Genomic DNA, 14583 nt, shown 5'->3' with positions numbered 1-14583 from the left:
TGATGGATTAATTCTCTTCTTTTTGCTTTTAAATGCCACATCTGACCTTTGTATGTCAGATTGAGCTGCTGTGACGTTAGCAGACATGAGACGTGTCATTTCAGTTTTTAAACCATTCAGCTCTTTCCTCAGCACTTCTATCTCAGAATTAGCTTCTTTGCAAACTGTGGCAACAGGAGCAACAGCTGATGACTTCACAACACTCTTTGTTGTGTTCCTGTCTTGAATCATGTCCTCCTCCTCCCTTACTTCTTGCATTAGTTCAGTAAAGGTTGGTGGTTCACGCAGTTTATAGGTCATGCGAATACGAAGCGCAACCATGTCATGTGAGGAGGCACCTCTCACTATTTGACCAATGCGTGTGCGATTCATTTCTGACAGCTCAATGCCTCCTTTTCGATAAACAGCATGCAGCAATTTGTCAAGTCTCAACAGGTAAGCTGAAAGCTTCTCTCCTTCATTTTGGAATGTGTTTCTGAACCTTACCATGAGATCAGGTGCACTTTCGGTGGTACCGAATGCCGTTTCTAGAGCCTTCATGTATTCGATCGCTGTAGCATGGGGGTTTCCTGTCTTGAAGAACCTCACAATGTCAGCAGCAGGCCCTTTAAGACTTTCTATTATTCTCTGTTTTTTCACATTGTCGGCGCACTGCCATTCCTCTAGAAAATGGGTGGTTTGTTCAGCCCATGCATCATACTCTTCCTCTCCACTAGGAGTGGGTTTCACACCTGAGAACATACGCAGCTTACGGTAACTCTGAGTCTCAGATGGCACATTGTTGCATTTCTCTACCAGTGAACTTATGGCAATAACCAGTTCAGTGTTGAGGTCAGCACCAGAGGGACTTACCAGGCCTTTAACATCAGCTACAGTCTTCCCTTCACGTCTTAGAAAGGATAATAGCTTCGCCTGAAAATCTTCACCCTCTCTCTCAACAGGAGATGTGACTTGTGAAACTACATGTACAGGCCAGGGACCCAACTCTCCAGGTATCCCAACCACACTTGGCACAGCTATTTCGTTAAGGTTGTTTGATATCTCCACCAAAACATACTGCTTTTTATCAGCTGAATAAGAACAACGACCATGCAGTCTAATTTTACCAAAAGCCTTAACATAAGTCAGTGTTTCCAGCAGAACCTCATCAGACACATCCTCTGTCACATTGCTAAGGACAAATGCACGATTAATAGCTAGTTGTTTCTCTCTACACCAGGTAACAATCTCTTCAGCATCCATGTTGTAAGTTTATACCTATACAGCAATGTTAGATAGAAATTCAAAATTTCAATTAAAACATTCAAATGGTGAGTCAATGTAGAATCTTAGCAGATGTCAGCAGTGAAAACAGTGGACAAAGAAATCTACACCAGAGTCATTTCTGAAAATATCCATCAACAATAACAGAAATCCCGGACGAGCCCCCAAAAATGTAACCCTCTCACCAGGCTCGAATATGACTCTCACAATATTAACTTATGCAGAGTATCTCAGCAGCATAGGATGTTAGGTGAGAAGGACATCTCCAATAAGAATTCCTATTGTAAACTATCTAGGGTTATGACAATAGGGTATTAACTTCAGAATAAATGATTATAGGTTTTTGTTATTGAATCAGGATAGACCATCCCATGCATTAAATTAAATTGAGACAATCAATGACTCCACCAACTCAATATACATAACGTTCCATATGTGTATTAGAACATTGTCAAACACAAATACATTTTCAGACACAACAAAAGAAATAGAAAATAATAAACCCCAATGAGTCCAAATTATTTCAAGTTCGCTTAAATAAACCGTTGGCGCGCGTTGGAGCTCAAAAAATGATGACACCCAAAAATATCTTGAAGCACCTCACGTGGTGGTTACTCACTGCTTGGTAGATATTCCCTCAGCGAAGTGTGGCAATTCCATGTAGGTTTCCTCACAAAGTCCAAGGCAAGCACAACTACCCATGCAGACCGTACTCCTTAGCCGTAACCGATATCCCATGGGAACACGAACTCGTTAAGCTTCCCAAGCAATTATCTCCCAGTGTCACACGATGCTAGGCTAACCTCAATGCTGACAAATACCTCCACGACGAGACGGTAGCTTCAGTCTTTACTGAGTTTTAACAAAATTATAACAACTCTTTTATAAAATAAAACATGTATTTCCCTTCATATCCTAGTAGGTATGGGTTTTGTTCTAGTTTTGTCGTCTTCTTTTATCATTAATTTACCAACCGTCCTAAGGTAAAAACGTCCATCCTTCTCATCAACGTCTTTTTCCTCTCTTTTTTTTCCCAGGCCTCCCGTTAACCAGGTCAAATCCCATTGGCCACAACTTAACGAGCAACCTTATTGGTCAAAACTTACAATTCAAAGTAAAACAAACTATTCACTTATACATTAAATAAATATTTCTTCAAAAGCATAATGCATTAACAACATTACAGGTTAGGAGTAATTCAATTATCTTTTAAATATATAACCAATTAATTATAACAAATAAACTCAATACCTGGTTCAAACAAGGGTATTACATTATTATTTGTGCCCTGGTCCTATAAGAGCTCTTTGTCACTTCACACTCATTCTTATGTTTAATACATGTTTCGTATAGTTTGTGTGTGGCAGGCTTACAATGATGGCAAAAAACAGCATTTGAGGGTGTGCTGACCCTGGTGCTAGAGGGGGTACGCAGCTGGAGTTTGAAACATTGATGATATGTTTTGTGACGTTGTACGTAGGTTACTGAAACGCCAGCTTCTGGTGCAGGGATGGGGCATACTCCCCCAAACCTGTGGATGGCCTTTCAGGCTTTTTGTGGATGGCTTCTCAGGCTTTCTGTGTCCTGCTGGATAATACTGCTCCTCATGTAGCTCTCTGTTCCTACTCTTACTGTGTAGTTATCAAATACTTGTTATTTTGCTTTCAGTAGCCTAGAGATTGTGTATAATATTGGTGTACTATACTCAGTATTAATACTGCATCTGACCAGTTTGATCATTACAGTACTGTTATAAACTGAGTGGATGTTTTGGACTAGTAATCTCGCTGCATGTTGTATACTCCTGCAGCCATCAATAGATTTGTTTATCCAGTTTATGATGGGATTTTACTATACACCAGTTGCTACTGCATTGCAGGCATTGAGATTTATCTGGATTTGCTCTGCAGATACCCCTGCCCCTATGCCCTGTCCTTTGGGTACCTCGTCCAACAGTACTGGCCTGACAAACCAGGAAGAGATCTAACCCTGCCCTGGAGGACTCTACTGTGACTCTAATAGCATCACCGCTCACACTGGGCCCTTAACTGGAGGGTATACACTAAACACTATCTCACTCGTACACAGGCTGTGTTCCAATTCTCTACCCCTTTCCCCTGTGTGTATGTCCTTACACCCCTTCTTGGATTTAAAGGGATAGTTCACCTAAAATAAAGTTAGACTTTCTTTCTTCTAACTACACCAAGCATTTGATTGATGTAAGCTGGGGAGCCATATTACTTCCATGAGGAGTAAATAAGGGCCTTCCCAGGGAAAAAGGGTAGTGTTTTTTTTATTTTGTTCAGTAGTTCAGTTATCATGTGTTCTTCCTTTTCTGTGCAGATATTATTGTCTTGAGAGAGTACCACTGATGGCCCCACAGGCGGACCCTGTCTAGATGGTCACTATTGTCCCGTAGGAACCACTCAGCCATTGTCCTGTGAGACGTATATGATTGGAACGCATGCAGCTCAATGTGAGCCTTGTAAACCTGGCTGGTACTGTGTGTCAGGCACCCTGCAACTGTGTCCTGCAGGTCAGTAGAGCAATTCTTATATATTCAAACATTCTTTGAAAAACGAATATATGGTATCATTGATAAAACCCTCGGCACTAGCCATTCTAGGTTTCTCAAACAACAATACAGTGTGATGTCCCTCATTACATTGTTAAGGATATGAAAATCCACAATTATCTATATAATCACAGCACCCCACAGTGGGAAAAAGTGGAACTTTTGATTGAGTGGAACATTGGTTCGTGCTCTTGCACCAAGAAAGTCCAGTATTTTTTTCTTTCTTTCCCTCTAGGTTTTTACTGTCCCGAGGGAACGGGATATGACTTGAGAGCTTGTCCAGAGGGCACGTACAGCCCTGAGCTGTGCCTGACACTCATCAGCCAGTGCAGGCAGTGTGATGGTGGGCATCACTGTCCACTGACGGTGGCCATTACTGTGCCTGGAGGGGTATTACTGCTCCTACGGAAACACCTCTCCACAGCCTCACTCTCACTCTGCAGGTGATGCACCAATCAGGTGGACAATGTCTATCTAATAATGGTTCTGGTCGCACATTAAATTGAATGCAACTTATACACAATTCATAAAATGTTCATAAAATTTCATGAGAACTATATACTGTATATGCTTCATAAATATGTTATAAGCAATGGTCTTTACATCTGGTGATATGCCAAATGTGGCATAACCCTTTTTACCATCCATTTAATGACATTTGCTTATGAATTGTTTCCAAAGCATCTAAGGCCTTATAAATGGTCTATGAAGGCTTCATTTAAAAACATATATTTTTTTAACCTTTATTTAAGTAGGCAAGTCAGTTAAGAACAAATTCTTATTTTCAATGACGGCCTAGGAACAGTAGGAGGAACTTAGTTGGAAACATGTGATGTGGTTCCGTTCACTGGCTTAATATTTATAGGGTGCGACTGGATTAATAAGAAATGACCAGATAAAAATTTAAAAAATCATAAAAACTGCCTCGTTCAGGGGCAGAACGACAGATTTTTACCTTGTCAGCTCGGGGATTCGATCTTGCAACCTTTTCGGTTACTAGTCCAACACTCTAACCACTAGGCTACTTCCCTTTAAAGTTATAGTTTGTTTAAAGCGGGACTGTAACTCCTTCTATTACAGCTAGGAGTGTCATATAGTTACTGTCTGCTCACATGCACATTGGATCTGTTTGATGAGACACTGCACCGTCTTTGCCTCAGGTGGAGGGCCATGCCCTAGGGGCACCATCGATCCTCAACCTTGCCCCATTGGCACATTCAGCAACCAGACCAAACTAGTCTCCCAGGTATATTAGCTTCCCAAGGCTCAATACGCTCAATATTCCTGACATTGTCTGGGTTAAAAGTGCCTACAGGGGAATGCTGGGAAAGTTTTTATTGTTGCCGTGGAGCAGTTGTCCCCAACAGCCCTATCAGAGACAGCTGAGGAGGGACATGTCCACAAGAAAACTTACCTATCCACACATCCTCCTCAGGGTTCGCAAATTTTGGGCTCCCCAGAATGCTGTCTCTCTTCTTTTTTCTCTCTCTTTCTCTGTTTCACTCTCTCTCTCTTTCACTGGCTCCCCAGAGTGCTGTCTCTGTCTCCTCTTTTGTCTCTGTCGCTCTCTCTATCTCTGTGCCTATCTCTACCGCTCTCTCTGTCTTTCTCTCTCCACTCATTGTTTCCGGTTTCTCACGCGTAGGTTATTTTTGCTCTAAGCGTTCGGCAGCTCTGTGAGAGTGTCCCCAGGGAGCCGTCAGTGTAGAGGAGGGCCGATCCAGATGCAGCCCGTTCCCAGGTGTACGGTTACACACAGACACACACACACACACATACACATACACATACACACTGCTCTCTCAGGGCTACCTCTCTCTAATAGTGCTCTAACTGGGTGTAACGGCTGTCTTTGTCGTCAGACGAAACAGAGAAGTCATCGTCTGAGAAAGTGGACCAATACGCAGCGGAGTTAGTGTTCATCATTGAAGTTTAATTTACTAAAGAACACTACACAAAACAAAACAAGAAAACCGACAGCCAAACAGTCCTGTCAGGTGCAAAACACTAAACAGAAACAATTACCGACAAAACCCAAAGGAAAAACATGCTCCTTATGTGTGACTCCCAATCAGCAACAACGAACTTCAGCTGTGCCTGATTGGGCGCCACACACGGCCCAAAACAAAGAAATACAAAAAACCTAGAAAATGAACATAGAACACCCACCCAATGTAAAACCCTGGCCTAACCAAAATAAAGAACAAAAATCCCCTCTGGCCAGGGCGTTACACAGGGTCACACACTGTGCACACACATGCCCATAGGCCCCATGAGATTAAAGCTGTGAAGATAATATTATTGAATCATGTTGTTATATCTATTATGTAATATGTAATGTTTACAGCTCCGAGCCTGTTCCTCTTTCTAAGATCTGCTTTTATGGAGTACATAATGAAATCTGACATTTTTTATTCCCGAAGAGAGAGTGTATGTGTGTGTGTGTGTGTGTGTGTGTGTGTGTTGTGTGTGTTTTGTGTGTGTGTTCTCTCTTGGGTGTGTGTGCGTACAGTATTATGATGAATCAGATCAAAGTTACTTTTCAAGATGCCTGTGCTGCACATCATTAATATCACAAACTCACCCAGGGTGACTCCAAGCGTCAAGTTCATTAGCAACAACATTGTACAATAACTATTATAATTAAATACTTCTCTTAAATAGGCACCTGGCAGTGCAGTGACTTCCGTTTTGAAACTCAGGTTATTTTTGGTGGACTGTGTAAGTCAATTTTTTTATGCTCCCGACTGTACATCATCTGAAACAGGTATACATTTAGTAACTGATTGAACTACACAGGCCTTTTATTAAAAAATTTCTTAACATTTAACATGTTTGCGATGCAAGTGGATGCCACATTCACACATTGCCCCGTTTATCGCTATTTTAAAAGAAGATTTGGAGATCTATCTAATGATCCTGGTCTGATTGAGAGATGATCTAGGATCAACTTCAAATCAAAGTTTATTTATCACTTGTGCCAAATACAACAGGTAGACCTTACAGTGAAATGCTTACTTACAAGCTCTAACCAATAGTGCAATAAAGGTATTAGGTGAACAATAGGTAAGGAAAGAAATGAAAACAACAGTAAAAAGACATTGAAAAATAACAGTAGTGAGGCTATAAAAGTAGCGAGGCTACAGACACCGGTTAGTCAGGCTGATTGAGGTAGTATGTACATGTAGATATGGTTAAAGTGACTATGCATGTATGAAGAACAGAGAGTAGCAGTAGCAATGGCGTAAAAGAGGGGTTGGCGGGTGGTGGGTGGCAGGACACAATACAGATAGCCTGGTTAGCCATTGTGCCGGAGCACTGGTTGGTCGGGCCAATTGAGGCAGTATGTACATGAATGAATAGATAAAGTGACTATGCATATATGATAAACAGAGAGCAGCACCAGCGTAAAAGATGGGTTTGGGGGGGGGGGGCGCACAATTCAAATAGCCCAGGTAGCCATTTAATTACCTGTTCAGGAGTCTTATGGCTTGGGGGTAAAAACTGTTGAGAAGCCTTTTTATCCTAGACTTGGCACACCGGTACCACTTCCCATGCGGTAGTAGAGAGAACAGTCTATGACTGGGGTGGCTGGGGTCTTTGACAATTTTTAGGACCTTCCTCTGACACCGCCTGGTGTAGAGGTCCTGGATGGCAGGCAGCTTAGCCCCAGTGATGTACTGGGCTGTACGCACTACCCTCTGTAGTGCCTTGCAGTCGGAGGCCGAACAATTGCCGTAACAGGCAGTGATGCAACCAGTCAGGATGCTCTCGATGTTGCAGTTGTAGAACCTTTTGAGGATCTCAGGATCCATGCCAAATCTTTTTCGTTTCCTGAGGGGGAATAGGCTTTGTCGTGCCCTCAAACTAGAATGGTGTGTTTGGACCATTCTAGTTTGTTGTTCATGTGGACACCAAAGAACTTGAAGCTCTCAACCTGCTCCACTACAGCCCCGTCGATGAGAATGGGGGCGTGCTTGGTCCTCCTTTTCCTGTAGTCCACAATCATCTCCTTAGTTGTCACGACTTCTGCCGAAGTCGGCCCCTCTCCTTGTTCGGGCGGCGTTCGGCGGTCGACGTCACCGGCTTTCTAGTCACCACCGATCCATGTTTCCCTTTTCGTTTTGTTTGGTCTTGATTACACACACCTGGTTTCAATTCCCTTATTATGTTCCTTATTTAACCCTCTGGCTTACCTTTCTGTTTTGTCCGTGATTGTTCGTTGTCAGTGGTTGTTGGAGGTGTTTCTCCTCACACTGTTGTTTCCTGTTGGAGATTTTGCTTGTGTTTTTTTTGAGTAAACTAAACTGTTTTCACTCAAACCTGTGTCCTGCGCCTGACTCCGCTACGTCTCCAAACCCAGTTTATTACATTAGTCTTGGTTACGTTGAGGGATAAGTTGTTATTCTGGAACCTCCCGGCCAGGTCTCTGACCTCCTCCCTATAGGCTGTCTCGTCGTTGTCGGTGATCAGGCCTACCACTGTTGTGTCGTCTGCAAACTTAATGATGGTGTTGGAGTCGTGCCTAGCCGTGCAGTCGTGGGTGAACAGGGAGTACAGGAGGGGACTGAGCACGCACCCCTGGGGGGCTCCAGTGTTGAGGATCAGCGTGGCAGGTCTGTAGTCATTTAGGCAGGTTGCATTTGTATTCTTGGGCACAGGGACTATGGTGGTCTGCTTGAAACATGTTGGTATTACAGACTCAATCAGGGACATGTTTAAAATGTCAGTGAAGACACCTGCCCGTTGGTCATCACATGCCCGGAGCCCACGTCCTGGTAACCCGTCTGCCTAGATTATAACAAATAAGATTACATGGAAAGGGAGGACTTGGATCAGATGAAAACAGGCCCTGGTCTGATTGGTCCTACCTCCTTTTCTCAGGGTTTTTCTGTGGCTTTTCTGGACTGAGTGCCATATCGGGACAGTGCATTGCTGGCTATCTTTGTCACTCTGGTGCAGTGTCCCTGACACCTGAAGACGGTGTGACCGGTGACTGGTGTCCCCAAGGTCACTACTGTCCAGAGGGCTTGGCTGTAGCGCCACGTCCCTGTCCTCTTGGATATTACAGCAACACCACCAGGAACACACAACTCTCTGACTGCCTGCCCTGCAGGTCGGTGCTGATTAAACACATTTTATTTTATGTACGAACCACTATTTGACTGATATACTGCAGATAAAGTTTCTTCATGGAAGGAAAGTTATTTGAAATCATTTTGAATAGTAATTTATATTTTACTGGCATAACATTGACTGGCTTCTTTTTGATTGTGCGTTTGTGAAGACTTCTCTTTCAAATGCAGGGTTCAGTTGTGCCAGCAGAGGGCTCTCCCTCCCTTCTTATCTCTGCCAGGCTGGCTCCTACTGCCCTTACAGACATAACTCCAGCCTCCCTGGATCTATCACCTGCTCAGCAGGGAATATGTGCCCACTTGCCAGTGCCTTCCAGGTTTTCTGTGTACCAGGGACTTACCTGGACCAACCTGGGCAGGTAGGGAGGAGGACATTCATAGCAGTATATTTCATCTTGACCACCAGTCTAGTAAAGCTGAACAGTTTGTAGGCCCAGGAGTTTTTCTTGACCATGTAATCTGACCAGCAAAAACTCAGGGCCTTAGTTGTAGGTTTTAACTATGCTTCAAATAAATCCTGGTCTGGTCAGAAAAAACTCCAGACCTTATATACACTGCATACTGAGTGTTAATGATATTCTATGTCATCCCTTTCACAGGCTGAGTGTTTTACCTGTCCAGAAGGCTTTTACTGTGCAGGCTCAATACATGCTAACACGGGAACACACACGCCGATCCCTTGTCTAAAGGGACACTACTGACCCCCAGGTAGTGCATATAGGGCACTATACTATTTGTCTTTATTGAAATAAATGCCACGTATACCATAGTGGCGAAGACGCATTGCTTAGAATGACACTAGACCTATATGTCATCTATGTGTGATTTTTTTTGTTTTCTAGGCACCCGGTCTGGTGGGGAGTAGCCATGCCCAGCTGGCATGTTTAGTGGGCAGACCAGCACATCTAATAAGAGGGGTTGTGTGCCCTGCCATCCAGGGAAGTACTGCAGCTCTGAAGGGTTGGCAATGCCTACTGGGCACTTCTCTCCTGGGGTGGTGGCATCATTATAATCTTTTTTTCATGTTGAATCGTATATCTGGTTCAGCGTGTATGGTCCTTGAGATTTATGTTGTGTTCTCTCCATAATTGTGTCCCCCTTTCTTTCTGTGTATTCACACTCTCCCTCTATACCTTTCTCTCTTTTTGTTTCATTCTTTCTCTCTCTATTTTCTCTCTTCTTTTAGCTCTCTCTTTCCCTCTAACTCCCTCCCTCCTTCCCTCCTCTAGGTACCTTTGTATCCAAGGTTCTGTTGCTTCTCAGCCAGCTGGAAATCATACTGGTGGAAAATGCACCGCTGGATCCTACTTAAACTGGCGACATTTCATTATGAATATATATTTTTTATATATCCTGTACTGTATGTATCACATTTATGTAAGCGTGGTTGCTATATATGGCCCTTATAAATGCTAGGTTTGTCATCATTCAGGGTTTCCCAAACTCAGTCCTGATATATAATATTACTGTGAAAATGAACTCCATGTGTTTTGGTGTGTTTGTTGTGCAGGGGCAGTATCTTTGGCTGCGTGCCAGCCCTGTGTGCCTGGGCAGTACTGTGCAGACTTTGGCCTTGCCTCCCCATCTGGTCCCTGCAGTGCCAGGTTCTACTGCCCAATAGGACCCAGAACTCCCACGCCAAATTATAATGCAACAAGTAATAATGCATCAAGTAGTTGAGTCCGGTGTGCTAGTTTAGGGCTACAAGCTCCAGTAATTATTTCTTACATTGTTACCCCAGGAAATCTTAAGTCTTATTACATACAGCCGGGAAGAACTATTGGATATAAGTGCGACGTCAACTTACCAACATTACGACCAGGAATATGACTTTCCCGTAGCGGATCCTCTGTTTGGACCACCACCCAGGAGAATGGATCTAATCCCAGAAACCGACCCAAAACAACGGTGCCTCAGCAGAGGGAGTGGCCCCTTGGTCAGGCTCCGTATACGTGCACATCTCCCACCGCTAGCCGCGAGTATACTACTTGCCAATGTCCAGTCTCTTGACAACAAGGCAGGCAAAATTTGAGCAAGGGTTGCCTTCCAGAGAGACATCAGAGATGATAACATCCTCTGTTTCATCGAAACATGGCTCTCTTGGGATATGTTGTCGGAATCGGTTCAGCCACCGGGCTTCTTCATGCATCGCGCCGACAGAGATAAACACCTCTCTGGGAAGAGGAAGGGTGGGGGTGTACGCTTCATGATTAAAGACTCATGGTGTAATCATAACAACATACAGGAACTCAAGTCCTTCTGCTCACCCGACCTAGAATTCCTTACAATCAAATGCCGGCCATATTACCTCCCAAGAGAATTCTTGTCAGTTATCGTCACAGCTGTGTACATTCCCCCTCAAGCAGACACTACGACGGCCCTCAAGGAACTTCACTGGACTCTATGTAAACTGGAAACCATATATCCTGAGGCTGCATTTATTGTGGCTGGGGATTTTAACACAGCAAATTTGAGAACAAGGCTACCTAAATTCTATTAGCATATGATTGTAGTATTCGCGGGGGTAATACACTCCATCACTGCTACTCTAACTTCCACGATACATACAAAGCCCTCCCTTGACCTCCCTTCGGGCAAATCCGAACACGACGCCATCTTGCTCCTACTGTCTTATAGGCAGAAACTCAAACAGGATGTACCAGAGACTAGAACAATTCAATGCTGGTCTGGCCAATCAGAATCCACGCTTCAAGATTGTTTTGATCACGCGAACTGGGATATGTTCCGGTCAGCCTCAGAGAACAACATCGATCTATACGCTGACTCGGTGAGTGAGTTTATAAGGAAGTGCATAGGAGATGTTGTTCCAACAGTTGAGGTCTGAAGTTTACATACACCTTAGCCAAATAGATTTAAACTCCGTTTTTCACAATTCCTGACATTTAACACTCTACATACAGCTTCCTGTCACTCAGCCCATAAAAATAACTGATGACACTTGAAGTGAAAACAGATGTACTGTCATCTCTTTGTTCATTGTGATGAGTCTTTTCTGATTAAATCTAAAGCAAGAGAACAAGGTCTATACCAGGGCTCGCTAACCCTGTTCCTGGAGAGCTACAGTCCTGTAGGTTTTCAGTCCCACCCTAATCTAGTGCACCTGAATCTAATAATTAGCTGGTTGATTTGCTAAATCAGGTTGGTTACAACTGGGTTGGAGCAAAAATCTACAGGAGGGTAGCTCTCCAGGACTTCTTAGGGCTAGGCATCCCGCTAGCAGGACAACTTCCAGTGAAACTGGATGGCTCACAATTCAAATAAATAATCATAAAAATGATGGATATTAAAAATGTATGTACATACAAGTGTCATATCTTTTGAAAGCTTAAATTATTGTTAGTCTAACTGCACTGTCCGATTTACAGTAGCCATTACAGCGAAAGCATGCCAGGCGATTGTTTGAGGACGGCGCCCCACATAAAAAAAAGAATGTGGTTGGTTTTTCTTTGGATTTCCTCCTACCATATCAATTGTGTTATAGTCTCCTACATTATTTGAACATTTCCACAAACTTAAAAGTGTCTTCTTTCCAATGGTACCAATTATATGCATATCCTGGCTTCAGGGCCTGAGCAACAGGCAGTTTACTTCGGGCACGTCAGTCAGGCGGAAATTGAGAAAAAAGGACCCTAGCCTGAAGAAGGTTTACAACTGGGGTTGGAGCGATAACCTACAGGATGGTAGCTCTCCAGGAACAGGGTTGGAGAGACCTGTTCTACACACATTCATATGTGCGGGGCCAAACGGATTACCAGGATGTGTACTCAGAGCATGCGTGGACCAACTGGCATGTGTCTTCATTGACAGAGTCTGTATTACCTACATGTTTCAAGCAGACCACCATAGTCCCTGTGCCCAAGAAAGCAAAGGTAACCTGCCTAAATGACTACCGTCCTGTAGCACTCACGTCGGTAGCCATGAAGTGCTTTGAAAGGCTGGTCAAGGCTCACAACACCATCATCCCGGAAACCCTAGACCCACTCCAATTCGCATACCGCCCCAACAGATCCACAGATGATGCAAACGCAATCACACTCCACACTGCCCTTTCCCACCTGGACAAAAGGAACACCTATGTGAGAACGCTGTTCATTGACAACAACTCGGCGTTCAACTGGATCCTGGACATCGATGGGGCTGTAGTGGAGCGGGTCGAGAGTTTCAAGTTCCTTTATATCCACATCACCAACAAACTATCATGGTCCAAACACAACAAGAAAGTTGTGAAGAGGGCACGACAACGCCTTTTCCCCCTCAGGACACTGAAAAGATTTAGCATGGGTCCCCAGATCCTCTAAAGGTTCTACAGCTGCAACATTGAGAGCATCCTAACCGGTTGCATCACCGCCTGGTATGGCAACTGCTCGGCATCTGGCTGTAAGGTGCTACAGAAGGTAGGGCATACTGCCCAGTACAGCCCTGGGGCCAAGCTTCCTGTCATCCAGGACCTATATACTAGGCGGTGTCAGAGGTAGGCTCAAAAGAATTGTCATAGACTGTTCGCTCGGCTGCCGCACGGCAAGCCGTAGTAAGTCTAGGTCCCAAAGGCTCCTTAAACAGCTACTATCCCCAAGCCATAAGACTGCTGGACAATTAATCAAATGGCCACCCAGACTTTTTGCATTGACCCCCCCCCCCCCTTTTTTTACACTGTTGCTACTCGTTGTGTCACTTTACCCCTACCTACATGTACAAATGACCTTGACTAACCTGTTCCCCCACACATTGACTCTGTACCGGTACCACTTGAATATAGCCTCATTATTGTTATTTTATTGTGTTACTTTATTACTATTCTTTTTTTTTTACTTTAGTTTATTTAGTAAATATTTTCTTAACTCGATTTTCTTAACTGAATTGTTGGTTAAGGGATTTAAGCATTTCATGGTAAGGTCTACACCTGTTGTATTCGGCGCATGTGACAAATACAATTTGATTTGATTTAGCCCTTGCTGGGAGACCCTGTGGGTGTAGTGACTGTGGCAATATGGAGGAGTTGCATCATACTATTTATGGAGGCTATTTATGAACCTTGCTGATGAGGAAATTCATCTAACGAAATCTAGAGTTTTTATGCACATTCAATATGCCACAGAAACGAGACAAATTAAAAAGAAAGTTACACACATCTGTTCTTGAGGATGCAACTTTCTTTTTTATTTGTATAGTTTATTTTCTGTTTGCCAGCACCTCACCAAAGGAGTTTGTGTTCTTTATTTCTTTACCTTACAGGAAATAGACAAAAAATAACACTTTTGGCTAGCACAGAGCCATACTGTATGTGCTGCATTAAAATCTTATTTTGTTAATTGTCATGCCATACAAACAAAGAGTGGACGTTATCCCCATTTATCTACAGTAATTCATCCATTCTTGACTTTCTCTATCTGGTTGATGAGTACTCTGAGAGAAATGAGACCGCAAATAATAACCAGTAGTATGGAGCAATCAATCAATCAAGTTTGTTTTATAAAGCCCTTTTTACATTTGCAGATGACATAAAGTGCTTTACAGTTACCCTGCTGAGACCCCAAAGAACAAGCGAAGCAAAAGCAGTGGCTCGTAAAAACTAAAAGAAAGAAGGAACCT

This window comes from Salmo trutta, chromosome 13 (genome assembly GCF_901001165.1).
Source record: "Salmo trutta chromosome 13, fSalTru1.1, whole genome shotgun sequence".
NCBI lineage: Eukaryota > Metazoa > Chordata > Actinopteri > Salmoniformes > Salmonidae > Salmo > Salmo trutta.
This window is presented reverse-complemented; position numbering follows the sequence as displayed.